Here is a 15,027-nt window from a genome sequence, read left to right as displayed (position 1 = left end):
CGTTTTAAACATTTTTATTTGAATGACTTCTATAAGAATAAGTTCGCTAACGTAAGTTGTTATTGGTGTTTTTATATATTAATTAGTGTGGGCGAAGTTAAGAAATTGAGATTCTCTTCGTGGTAACTTTGTTTGTAAAGGAGGACTACTATTAGTATGTCTTGCATAATTATTAACAAGCTTTTAAGTTGACAAGGTCGTCACTGTTAATGTTATCAACCAAAAAAAAATCTAATTAAAATGTGTTTTTAAGCATATATTAAGGGTATACTATAAAAAATTAAATTTTTAGGTTTCATTTGATAAATCTTTTATTTTTTAAAAGTAATTTATAAAAATTAATTTTTAAAAGATAAATTTTTAAAGTTATAATATTTATATTTGGTAAATTAAATTAAAAATTGCTTTCAATAAATACAAGTAACAATAATTGTGTTTGGTAAAAAAAATTTTAAAATTTAAAAATACTATAAATAGATATAAATATATGCATTAAATTTAGGTTTAATGACTTTCTTGGTCCCTATAATTTCGCAAAATTTTCAATTAGGTCCCTATATTTTTTTCCTTTTAATTGGGTCCCTCCACCAATTTTTTTAATTAGGTCTCTACCATGACCAAACAGTTAGATTTAATGGAATATTTCATTCCTAAATAAATGATTCTCTAACTTTTTTTTAAATTCCTAATTCTCTTTCACTCTTATTTTCTTAAAGACCAAAATAACCCTCCCAAACTTAAACAAAAATTGTTCATTCTCCAAAACTTAGAGAAAAATCTCTTCACCTTCCTTCCCTTCTTCGTTCTTTGGTTGCACACTCCGTCATCTGCCAAGATCAACTCCACTGGAACATTGCTAGAGGGTTTCGCTTCTCCGGTGTTACCGCTCTTTGTAGGCGTTGCGCTACTTCTAGGTAAGACAATGCTTAACTTTACCAGTTATTGAAAGTTTTTTCTTTTTTTCTCCTGGAAAAATTTGTTACATTGTTTATTAGAGTTTTTTTGTTTCTGAAAATGGTTGAATAGGAATTTATGATATTGTATTTTCTTATTTTTAGTATGCAGTTATGGGTGATTCAGATTTCACCATTGAGGTCTACCATGGTGGCAAATTTGTTGACAGTGGACACAGATTAGAGTATTTAAGAGGAATGGTTGTGGAGGATTTACATTTTGACGTTGATGAATGGTCATTGTAAGAGATTGTGAGTGAGCTAAAGCAACTAAGGTATAAGGGATATGTCAGGGTATAGTACAAAGAACTTGGGATGAATTTGAAGTCAGATTTTAGAGAGATGATCTGAAGTCCGATGGGGATGTGATGAGAATGGCTAGGTCATTGGTGTCAAGTTCCTGCAAACATTGCGAGGTATACGTTGTCGATGGAGCTAGAGAAGGTAACGGAATTGAAATCACTTCTAGTGATGTTGATTATGTGCCTGAGGAAGATGAAGACAATGACTTTGGCTCTGGGTTGATAGAGGTTGAAATGGATGCTGAGTCAGAGCCTTCTACTGATGAAGAGGTATTTGATGACAGTGCTGATGATGGTGACTATGAGGATCACTTTGGGTTTGAGGTGGAGGATAATGATACACAATCAAATGTGTTTGGGAGATTCACTGACCCACTGAATGAAGAGGTATTTGTGACTCTGCTTTCTTTATGGTTTAGACCACTTATATTATGTAGTGTCGACCACTTTTGTTATGTGGGTGAAAAACTGTTATGAGACGGTGAAACATTTATTTTGTGGCTATCTAGGTGTCCTGCAATATATAATGCAAAAAATAATAGTGTCTATTATAATTCAATGCATCTTTTGTTTTAGTTACTTTTTTATCTATATCATGTTACTATGCATATTAAATTGCAAAGAAACAACTTTCATTTAGAGAACTTAAACAACATTTCATATATATTCATTGCACTCAAAACAAACAGTACACTTTTGACTTATATAGACTATTACATTATCATCACAGTCATACTTTCTACATCTTTATATATAACACTGCAACAATCAACACACCAAATATCAAAATCAGCATAATTAGTATCTTGTTTTGCTTTTTCATAGTATCTTCCATTTTAGCAAATTGCTCTTCGATTGAACTCAGCTCACCACACAACCTTTCTACACAAGCATCTATTTCTCTAACCTCTGCAATTAATTTCTCTAGATCCACACTTAATCTATCTATCTTCCTTTCTTGTGCCTCTAATTCTCTATTCCTTCCAAATTCATGCTTTGAACTTATTACTCCATCTTTCCCAGATGATTTTTTTTTCTTTTTCATCAACCCACTCAAAAAATTTACATCTCCTGTTAGGGCAAGAAATGAATCTCCTGTTTGGATTTTTTGATATACTTAAACTCCGAAAAATCAAAGTGTCTCCACAAAAGCAACGAACCATCCTTTCCTTTTGTTTCAACCATCCACTCTTCTCATCTTCTTCATCATCAATCCACTCGAAGAACTTGCATTTTGGCATTCTCCCACAACCAACATACCTTCTTCCATGGCTTGCTACTGCCGAAGAAGACATCATAGCAACTGCCTCACCACAAAAATAAAGATGTCTCTTCTTGACAAGAGTTTTTGAACTAGAGATTCCTGAAAATAAGTGACTTTGATCCATAAGTATTTACAGAGTAAGAGAAGCAAATGGAGGAAGAGAAGTTCGAAGAAGAGGCGAAGAGAGTGAGAACTCAGAACCCTATTGATTCTCAATGATTTGTAAGGAGTATATGAGGGGTATAATGGTCAAATTACCCATTCTTAACTTTTTTGTAACGTTTACTGTTAATAAAGACCTAATTGAAAAAAATTAGTGCACAAATCCAATTAAAAGGAAAAAAAAGTATAGAGAACTAATTGAAAATTTTACGAAATTATAGGGACCAACAAAGTAATTAAACCTTAAATTTAAAAATTAGTTAACATATGAGGTTATATTAGACTTTTAAATTTTAAAAAGCACAAACTAACTTTAAAAAACTCTATCTTAGATGTTTCCAAAAGTATTGGATCTTTTAAAAACTGCAAGTACAAACACATGGTCTTTTTGATTTACTAAACACAAAATAAGGAGTTTGAACTTTTAAAAAATATCGTACTTTTTCAAAAAACTTTATCAAACTAACTTTTAGTATATTTATTTTAAAAAATATTTTTTTGTTAATTGTAATTTTAAAAGTGTCTTAAAAAGACTTGTTAGATAAATTCAATTGCTCCTTTTAAAAAAATATCTTTTTTAGGTTTAATAAAAAAATAAATGTAACTAGATAATTTTTTTGTCTAAACATATTAATTTTTTAATAAATTTAAAAATAAGAGAGATATTAATTAAAAAAACAAATAATTAACAATTATACAATTTAACTACAGGTTTCTTAAAGTTAGAAACATTTCGGGAATAACAAGAGTGGATTGTAGATTATCGACCCCAGCCAGTTGAGTGGCCAACAGCTAAACCTGAATTAAGGTAAGATTTGAATTAAACAAAGATTATACTCGGGAAAATAATGGACCATTAACAATATGCAGACAAAAATGTCGCTACATGAGGTAATCATTTTTTTTAACGATATTTTTTAATTCGATTGATAAAAAATTAATTCAACGCAAATTGAGATTTTATTTAAGAATGTTAGTTAATAAATTATATGTACACAAAATTCAAATTTTTATACTCATTTAAACAGACTAATATAATAAGGAGACACTATATTATACAGATTGAAGTGGTATAAAAAAAATAGAATTTTTTATAATTATTTTTTATTATTTTATTATTATTCAAAATGTGGATCCTACTTTTATTAATCTCTCTTTCATTCTATTAAAAAAAAATCCATAAATTTATATTTTTACCATATAATTCACCATATAATAATTATTAGATTAATCTCTAAGTTAATTATGTAATCATTTACTTATATATGAGTTAGGTAAAATTTATCTGTTATATATCATTAATTTTTATAATTAAAATGAACTACATATTATTTTTTATTACAATTAAAATTAAATATTTGTTTCTAAAATTAAAGAGTTTTTTTTCTTTCATTTTATTTTTTTTATCTATTTTTTTTCTTATATATCATTATCAAAGACTAATTACTAATTTGACAATTAAAATGTGCAACATAATATTTTCTAATTACGATTAAAAATAAAATTGAAATATAGTGATATTATAAAACTAATTTAACAACTAAAATGTGTCACATAACATTCTTTTATTATTATAAATTTAATTTTTATTCATTGTCAGTGCAAAACCATTTTACATATGCATTCAATTATATAACGTCATATTAGTAAAAATAACTAACTTTTACATTGATTGCGTGAATGGTCATGAAAAAATAGTTATAATTGTAAAACTGTGTAAAACGTTTTATATTGTCAATATATCAACATTAAACTTTATTATTATATGCATAATGTTTTAGATAGTGAATGTTATTATAAATTAAACTTTATTATTAATTGTAAAAAATATACATATTAATTAAATTCTTTTAAATTTTAGATAATAAATATTAAAATTAATTATTAATTAGTAAAAATTAAATTTTTTATATAAATATAATATAATAATTAAAAAATTTATTACTTAATTTTTTTTATTTAGAGAGACTTTAGTCTTTTTAATTGACGAAAATTTTTGTCCCCTACAATTAAAAAATTTAATTTTGTAAATTTTTTGTACCATGATCAATATATAATATGAGGATAAAGCTAATATAATTTTAAGAGAATTATATTTTCGCAATGTTATTACGAAAAAAAATACTAATTTATATTAATTTCTTATACAATTTTTTATTTTCTTAACAAATTTAAAGAATTAATATTAATTCAGTTGAATAAATTTTTTTATTTTTTATTAATCACTTTTAATATAAAAAATATACAAAAATAATGTATTTAATATTTATTATTAATTAGTTGAAGTGACAACCCTTTTCAATACTATAACAATGTATTTAACATTTATTATATCACTTTTTAATACTGACAATCTTTGGACAGACCACAAGGTTGTTGCTTTGGCCAGAATTACCGCTAAAGACTTATAAGTTTACAGGAATCGAAACAATGTCTTTAGGTCTCTCCAAAATTGTCTGTGTTGAAAACCACCGGTAGGCAACAGTTTTAAAGTTAATTGTGATATAAACTTATATCATGATTCAAATTTAGTGGAATTTGGATATATTATTAGAGATTCTAAGGGAGATTGGATTTCGGGCTGCTCTGGAAGCATTCCCCCTGATCTATCATCAGATGTAAATTATTTGCTCTTTGGAGGGGGCTGGTTTTAGCTTGGGATTGCGAATTGAGGGATATTATATGTGAAATGGATTGCCTTGACATTCTGCACATCATGCATGAGCTTACAGGTGGGTATTCATCTGAAGTAACAGATTTGGTTCACAAGATTCATGAGCTTTTATCTTGTCCTTGACTTGTTCATGTTGAGTGGGTATTCCGAGAAACAAATAGAGCTGCGAATTGGATGACTAGATATGGTGTCAAGAGTAACTCTAATCATATTATTTGGTATGAGACTTGTGCTGATCTCCAGCGATTCATTCGCTCGGATATAGGATATTGTTTGCTTTGTTTCTTTCTATGTTTAGACACAAAAAAAAAATTAGTTGAAGTGACAACATATGTCACAATTCCGCCCTTTTTTTTTACTAGTTGAAATATAGTAATATTTGAAAAGAAAAAGTATGAGGAGATAATGTATGATTTATACAATGTGTACAATGGAGTTAATTTGAAATTAAAAATAAATTATAGGCAACTAATTAATTTTGAATAGTTTTCAATTTGAAATTTAAATAAAATATTAGGATTACCGTCGATTTTGGAAACAAATAAACTACCTCTCTCTCTCACCTCTCTCTCTCAATACAGTTTATCAGTGTTCTATGCCTCTTTTATGGAGTCTCGCCGGTACACTAACGCACCAGTCGCCATCGAAAATCGCACTGACACTATTTTGACTGGCGCCGTTGCCGCACAGGCCACCGCCAAGGGATGACGCGCATATTGTGTGGGTTGAACTAACGGCACTGCAGCAACCCCGACGTCCAACGCCTCCGTCGCAGCCAGTGTGTGCCTTCTTCCCGACACCGTCCTTACCTCATGCGATGCGCCTTCGCTTTCTCCCATTCTTTCAAGTCTCTTCTCACCGATGATACCACCATGCTCTTCTTCTTCGAATCCAAGCATGGTTAGCTTCTTTCATGATTTGAGATCTATGCTTCACAACAGTGTCGCTTTTGTCATGACTAATCCTTCAAAATTACGTTTCACCACAATAATAGTTTTTTCTGTTTATTTATCTTCTTCTTCTATTTTAATAGTCAATTTAGGATGGTCATTTTAGTAGGTATACGGATGGTTATTTTATTTTTATGTAGATAATTATTTTGATTGGATTGAGTTTAGCTATATATAATTAAAATATGTATGTTCAATTTATTAGGTATGTGGATGATTATTTTTATCCTTAAGTGGATGGTTATTTTTATTAAGGGTAAGTGGCATGTGGCAAGCCAAGTAGCGACGGTGAAATGGGATGATTATTGATAAAAGTGGGGTAGCCGCCGGTTGAAAAAGAAGAGAGTATTTGAGGATCTCAAATGATTATTTTTTTGAAATAACTAACTGAATTTTTAAAAAATTTGAAATTTGAAATTGGAGAATTTGAAATTCGATGTGAAACAACTGAATAAAATTTTTTAAATTTATTATTTCGTGGATAATTTTTATTTTTAACTCATATTAGGCTAAATAAACAGCTCAGTGTATATATTGTACAAATATTTCATTGACTCCCTAGTGAAAAAAAATACGCCACCCGCCCACGAAGTATTTTGACGATCAATTGATTTAATTTTAATAATTTTATTTTTGAATTAAAGTTCTATTTAATTTTTGTCTAAGACTCACCATATCAATCAAATTATAAAAAATGTACAAGCTAAGTTACATGATTTTTTTTTCTTCAATTATGAGGATTCACATATATTTCATACTTCGTTAGTTCTACGCTCTCGTACTTAGTTATAAAAGTCATAATCATCACTAATAATCGCATGAACACATAACATACACAATTATATGTGGATCTCCTAAATAATTAGAAGACCTAAATCACCCAGCTGAAAGTTCAGCTACGTGCCAATGTAAAGGAAAAAGAAAAAAAGGGAAAAAGAATCCAAATAGTAAACCCCTGTTCCTAATTAATAAACCTTGCATTCGTGCATATGATGAATAATAAATGATAAAATATTCTCTCATCATTGCAAAAAAACAAGAGCGTTGTCATCAATTACTAGATGAATTATATATATACCGTCGTTTTCGTTTTTATGATTTTTATTGGGCAAGAAATATTATTACAACATTAATATTAATTCTTAGCCTCGGAAATATCTTAGGGTATTTGTACGTTAAAAAAAGTTATAACCATAAAAAAAATCATTCATTAAATTAGTTATTATATCATTCTTATTTATAAATATATATTATTTAATATATTAGAATATAATTTTGTTAGGACCGTGGAATCTTTAAAAAAAAAAAAGAAAAATAATATTTTAAAAAATATATTTAAAAAATGAACTAGAGAATATTTTTTGGTAATAATGACTTAACTATTTTTTTTATATTTATAATATTATTCTTTAATTTGTCTTTTTTTTTTCTTTCTCCCAACACCATCACCACAATTCCATATCTGGCAGTTGACCATCCTCTAGTATCTTGCCGTCATCAGTCATCCTAAATTCTAAACACCCCAAAAGGCAAAGGTTAAAAAAATAATTTCAAAATTAAAGAAAAAGTTAACTAATATAAAAGATATAGTTCCTTAGCTTGTGTGTTTAAAAAAAATTATATATTTATTATATTTAATTCTTCTCATCATATTTAATTATTAAAAATATAAAATATAAAAAGTGGTGGAAATAATACAATTTTAAATTAAATAAGCTATTAATATAATGAGTTACATACTATAAAGTGTTTTTCTTCTCTCTAGCTAGCTTCTTTTCTCTCATCAGAAAACGATTGATACTTTGATAGAGCTTCTATATACCTTCAGCCTTAGCTTTTGATTGACATGATACCTCCATGAAGCATAGTGAACCTTGAATTTTTCTTAAGTAAGATTAAATCAAACTTATATAGCTTTTACACGACAAATGATCATGCTTATCTAATAATCAATTACTTAATTAGTAGGCCCTTGGGATGAACTGCATGATCAATCCCATTTAACTAAAGTTTTGGCATGTAGCTATGATCATTAACTAAAGTAACTCAACAGTAAAAAAAAAAAAAAGGTGTTAGAGAGAGGTGATATATATTATAGAAATTTTTTTAAATATATAAGTATATTGGTATTTTAGTCATTTTAAATCGTTGATTTTTTTTTTTAAGTTAGAAGTAGGATTCGAACGAACCCGCAATCTCTAGGTGAGTATGAAAAGACTATACTATTTGAGCTATAACTTGTTGGTTTTTAACCGTTGACTTTAATTATAAAAAATAGATAATATATATAATTAAGATTAACGGTTAAAATTTACTAAAATATCAGTGTACCAGTATACTTAAAAACTTTCCTATATTATGTTGATTATTGAAATCTAAGTGACTAAAAAATACCAACGTAAAATACAAAATTTTTGGTAATTAAAGATAAGTTTTAATTAAAAATATTAGGAAAAGTATAGGGAATCAAGTGTGTAACCAGTCAAGAATTGAACAATTCAATTAATTATAATTATTAATAATTAATTTTAAATTTTTAAATTCAAAATTTAAATAATTAGAAACTGATTAATTAAATCTAATTAAAAACTATAAAAAACCTTCTCCTTCTCTTCTATATTAACCTGCACACCACAACAACAATACACACAGATTTTGTCCCTCACCGTCAGACCCTCTCCACCCCTGTCCTCAGGCAAGACGACCTCAAGAAGTTCGCCGTCGACAAATCCATCGAGTACGTCAAGTCCAGCATGGTTCTCGGCCTCGGCACCGAATCCACTGCCGCTTCGTCATTGCCAAGCTTGGTCATCTCCTCTCCACCGGTCAACTCTCCAACATCATCAGCGTCCCTATCTCCAAGCGCACTAAGGGACAGGCACGTTCTCTCGAAATCCTGCTCTCTGTCCTCGACCACAATTTTCGTCTCGATCTCGTCATCGACGGCGCCGATGAGGTGGATCCGACCTCAACCTTGTAAAAGGCCGCGGTGGTGCTCTTTCCTGTTGGAAGCCACCTTCGACAAGTTCATTATAAAATTCGAGAAATTAGTAAATAATTAGCCAATAAAATAATTATTAATCAAGAAATTAGAAAATAAAATTTTATAGTTTAATGGTGTAGAGAAAATTAAAATAGAAATTTTGACACTAATTTTAAAGAGTTTGGCCCAAAATTGAGCTGAACGGAACAAATCGGATGAACTACGCTCGTATTGGGCCCAAATCCCAACTCAAAACAATAATACCCATGAGCTTCAGCTCATTTCCCTTGCGGCCACACATTGAAACACGCTAAAGCAAGGGGAGGAAAAGAGGAAAACATGCAAACCCTCACCCAAATCTTCAATCCAATGTAACTTTTGATCCGGAGCTCCGATTGGCAAGCTATCAGTGGTCACGTGTTCGTCTCGGAATCCTCTACGAAACCCACCCAAAAATTTGGTAAGGAATCAGCTATTCATCCTATACGATATTGTTGTTTTTCAGATGCAGGTCGAGATGCACCTCGGTGAGCGTCTGGAGTTTCCTCTGCAAGCGAAGTTGGTTATCCTAGGGTTATTGTATTTTGTTTTATGCTTTGTATATATATGTGTATAGATTCTCCATCCTTGTATTTTGTCCCTCCTAGAGGTTGACTTGGAGAAACAGGTGTTTGGTCATATATTTGGGATTACTCTTTCGGGTTATATATATGTATATGTATATATTTGCTTTGGCCGGTTCTAGATTCGCGAGTCGGGTCAGAAGCCTTGTTATATATATCTTTGGAATTCTTCTTTCATACTTATCGCTTACGCGAGTGATGCAATTTTCTATTTAACGCTTTGTTTAATTTTTCTTCACAGGCTTCTAGATAAAATTCCTTTCAACTATTATATATATATATATATATATATATATATATATATTTTTTTTTTTTACTTTTAGAGGTCATAATACCTTGCCACCTCAACTTTATGACTTAAGCATAAGACTCTGTGTGGTAGGGTGTTACATTCATTGTGGTGGTCGATGAAACAAAGCTCGTGTCAGGACTCGCACTACTAGAAAACTAGTTATTTCAGACGGATATTTTCGACGGATTTTATCCCACGGAAATACAGACAAAATTTCAGAGGAATTTTTTGTTGAAAAATAAAAAAAAATTGAATTAGCATAAATTACAGATGAAAAAGAAAATCTGTCGATAATTCTATCAGAAAAATTAATTTTTTTTCATGGGAAATAATTATAGACGTAAAATTTGTCTGTAATTAAATGGACAAGAACGTAACATTTTATTAAATTATTACAGACAAAAAATCCGTCTGTAATTTAAAATTTTCCGTCAGAAATATTGAGTTAACCCTAACTCAGATCCTATCCTCTCGGTCCATTCACATGCCACACAAGTTTAGCAGGAGCTTCTTCCTCTCTCCATCCGTGCGCTCTCCATCGCTCCGTCCACGCTCTCTCCATCGCTTTGATAACTCAGAGCTTCTTCCTCTCTCTGTCCACGCTTTCTCCATCGCAGGAGTTTCTTTCACCGTCGTCGCTCTCTCCATCGCTCCGTCCACGAAGAAGCTCCGTCACACCCCTTTCTTGATCTTTTCCGTGTGTTGCTCGCGTCTCTCCTTTCAAACCCAAACCTGCAATCTGCTAATTTAGCCAAAGTTTGGAGGTTAGATTTTCAATTTTGCCCATTCCATTCTCTTTTTTCTGTTTAAATGTTTGCCAATTCGATCATTCGCTTACGAGCTCCATTTTCCTACTTCTGTTTGAGCTGTGTTTCAGTCCCCTCCATTTAGATTTGCGCTTCTGAATTTCAGATCGCGTTCCAATAACCTCTATTTCTCTTTCTATTTTCTGTATTCTCTCTTCGAGTTCTTCATTCACTTGCCCTCACTGCACATTCTTCTCGTCTCACGATCTGATCTCATGGCTCCTAACACTATTACAGACTTTGTTTTCTTGTCAGATTCAATTTGAGACAATAATCACTTCCGTCATTTCAAAGATCAAACGCAGACATGGTAACCCTTTTGTTTCCTCACAATCCCGCACTTCAATATTTATTTTAGGCTTCTTTATCAGCTACAATTTTGATATGTGCATGTAATTTGAATCTGTGATATGGCTTTACATTTACATGGGCTTCGTGTTGTGTAATTGTACATACTTGCCTTATAATTGAGATCTATTCATGGTGAGGTTTGTATTTGAATGTTCTTTAAGATTACTGTTGGATCTTCTGATTTAGCTTATGATACCCGGTGTTATTTTCCTTTCTCCTCAAATTTAGCTATGATAGGTTGCTGTAAATGCTATTTCGTACAAAATTGGTGATGAATTAGATTATATGCAAGTTACTTGCCCATTGAGCATAGCCAAAATTGTGAGGTTGGAGCAATGCTGGATTCCTTTGCAAAATGATACATTTAACTGGGTTGGGGAATACTTCGGTCTTTCTTTCTATTTGCTTGAATTATTTTATACAACTCTGAATTTATGTTCTGAATTTTTTTCACCTATATAGGTTGTACTTGCTACATCCATTGTGGGCAAATCTGGTAAAGATGAGTTTTCAGATCACGGGTACGTCTTGAATTGATGCTCAGTTAGGTGGTGCCTAAATCAATATGGATTAGAAATTACTGTTGCACTGACAATGGCTTCTTTCTTTTGGATGCAGTTCTGATTTCTAGACAGTTTGCTGATAATGTTGCGTAGATATGTGTACTAGAGGTGTATTGTATTCACATTCTAGTTGTAATTGCTTTGCCTAGTTCAATTTATGTATCTTTATTTATCTTAAATGTTCACTCTTTTATTAATTATTTAGTAGTTCTGTGAAGACAACTTACCTCTCCAAATTTATGTGAAGACAGAAAGTTATGAAAAGACAGCTTACCTCTCCAAATTTTATTGATGATTTTCCTAATCCTTTTTTCTATTTATACTTATTTGGATAGGTTCCTCTTGAGCTTCCATTTTCAAAGGGAGAAGCCATGGATGATCCAACTTACCTCTGTCACTTGCATCTCTTTGGTTGCTAAAGTTGAAGAAAGTCAAGTACCTCTTCTCTTGGACCTTCAAGTACGTGTTTTTTTCTCTTTTATATCAAAAAACTCATCATGACATTTCTAATAATGTGATTATTTGATCATGAATAATCATCAGGTAGAAGATGCAAAATATGTGTTTGAGGCAAAGACTATTCAGAGAATGGAGCTTCTGATTCTGTCCACCTTGAATTGGAAGATGCACCCTGTGATCCCACTCACATTTTTAGATCACATTATAAGGAGGTTGGGACTCAAAACACATTTTCACTGGCAATTTCTCAAGCGTTGTGAGAATCTTCTTCTCTCTTTGCTATTGGGTAAGAATAATAATTAACAACTAATTAACACTCAATTAGATCTCATTATTTAAATGAATGCTTATTATTATCTATGTTTGAGTTTAGATTCAAGATTCGTTGGTTGTCTTCCTTCTGTATTGGCCACTGCAACAATGCTGAATGTAATAGGCTAGATTCATCACAGCACTGAGGGAGTGGAATACAAAAGCATTTATTTTTTTGGTCTGTCTTCCTTCAGTCTTCCTTCTTTCTACGTTTATTTTTTTTGGTCTGTCTCTCTCACTCTTCTCTCTTTCTCTCTATATATATTATATGAAAGTGATGTTCTTGTTCTTTCCTTATTCTTTTGTTAAATTCCTCTTAAGTGGGTTGCCCTATTTCTACTAGTGCATTGTATAGTTTATTGGCTGATTGAAAATAACTTAATTGTTCTTAGTTGGGATCTATGGAAATCATTACTCCTTGCATTATATATTAGAATTGTTCCTAGTCTTAGTCCTAGAAATTGATTTTGCAACTTCTAAAAATTTTTGTTGGAAGTCCATGAACTAAAATATATAGAAGGCCAAATTTTTGTATTTTCAACTTTTGAATTGAAAACTAATTTACTAATTTCATTTTTTTCATGGCAAATTAGTTAATTCATATGGTCCCTTTAAGCTGCTGGAAGCACTCCACAACTGGTGACAAGAAGCATGAGCACCTGAAATTATTTTTGTGCAGATTGAATAGAGTGTCAGGGGTGACTCGTTAAGGAATGTAGATTCTGCTTGTGTTTCGATCCCTAGCACCTTAAAGTATGATGATTCAAAGAAATGGGTGGTACTCTTAGCCTTCTGTAATATTGGGTGCTTGGGTAAAACAATCCAAGATATAGTTTTCTTCAATTATCAATCTAAACAACCTGGTTTTGAAGACTTTGGTTCCTGATTTTTTACTAGATTGGCTTTATTCTTTATATTAATGCTGCAGTTATGTTTACCACACAAAGCTGGAAAAGACTGAACAATTATGCTCATTGGCCTTTTCTTTTCATAAAATTTGTTTGTTTGGTCTTTTATTTCTGAGAGTTAATAAATTATATATTGAAATATTTTCATATTGTACTAATCATGGTTAGTTCTTATGCATTCAATTGACATAATTTTTATTAGGATGTTGAGTAATGAGTTTTTTGTGCCATAACAAAGTGAATAACTTTCACTATTGACATTTTTTCATGTATTTTTTACTGTTGTGTACTTTTACTGACATGCAGTACTTTAAAATATTTTCAGGTAAGAAGTGTAGCCCTTTTTCAATTGCATTAAGAGATATAAAGCAACACAACATTACTCAAAGCATGCGCAAGATACTGGTTGATTGACTTGTAGAGATTTGCATAATGTAATTTTTCTCATATAATATAATGTTATGAATTATAGCTGATAAATTTAGTATAGTTGAACAATACACTGAGGATTATAGTTGATGTATCAATACATTTTGTTTATGATTTGAATTATATTGACTTGCTTATTTATAGTACTTTTCTTTTAGTTTGATAATACGATGAATTTGTTTATTTTTTAAAATATTATAAATATTCAAATACAAATTAGATAAAAATTTGTATTTATTAAATTTATATTTATTTTGTATGAAAATAGGTTTATTTTGTAGTTAAAAAATCTAAAAATTTTCTATTTTACCTTACTGACAGATTTACAGACGGATTTTCTGTCTGTATTCAGAGTTTGGAGTGGTTTTCCAAGGCTTCAATTACCGACAAAAAATCTGTCAAAAAATCTGTCTGTAATTACAGATGTAAAATCCGTCAAAAAAACTGTCTGTAATTACAGACAAAAATTCCATCAGCAAATCTCTGTAATTACAGACGGAAAATCCGTCGAAAAATTCGTCTATAATTACCGACGGAAAATTCGTCAGAAAGTCCGTCTGTAATTACCGACAAAAGATCCATCGGAAAGTTCAACGCCTCAGGGAAATGGATGGAGAATTTACAGAGGGAAAATCCGTCGGTAACTGGTAAAAAACCGTCGGTAATTTTCTGATGGAAAAAATCCGTCGGTAAATAATTTTCGACGAGGCTTTACAGAGAGACAAAATCCATCGGTGATTTCGTCGGTAACCAAAAATTCGTTTGTATTATATACAGATCAAATCTGTTTGTAAATCTGTCTGTATTATACAATTTTCTAGTTGTGTCGAAAGAGCGACCTTGCGATGCCGATGGAGGTAGTGCAGTTTTGCAGAAAGTACAATTCGGTTCAGCTTCAGGATTTGTTCAAGGAAGAAGGAGTGGTGGAGCACAGGCTGTTTTTGAACAATTACAAAAATATATAAAAAAATCCATTTAATATAAAAAAATCCCAAT

The 15,027-nt window shown here is 30.8% G+C and overlaps 1 pseudogene; it reads left to right on the top strand.

Annotated features, from left to right (window-relative positions):
* The first annotated feature begins 1,327 nt into the window (after positions 1-1,327).
* LOC140183603 (uncharacterized) lies at positions 1,328-14,996 on the top strand (annotated as a pseudogene).
* The last annotated feature ends 31 nt before the right edge of the window (positions 14,997-15,027 follow it).

Source organism: Arachis hypogaea, chromosome 3 (genome assembly GCF_003086295.3).
Source record: "Arachis hypogaea cultivar Tifrunner chromosome 3, arahy.Tifrunner.gnm2.J5K5, whole genome shotgun sequence".
NCBI lineage: Eukaryota > Viridiplantae > Streptophyta > Magnoliopsida > Fabales > Fabaceae > Arachis > Arachis hypogaea.
This window is presented reverse-complemented; position numbering and strand designations above follow the sequence as displayed.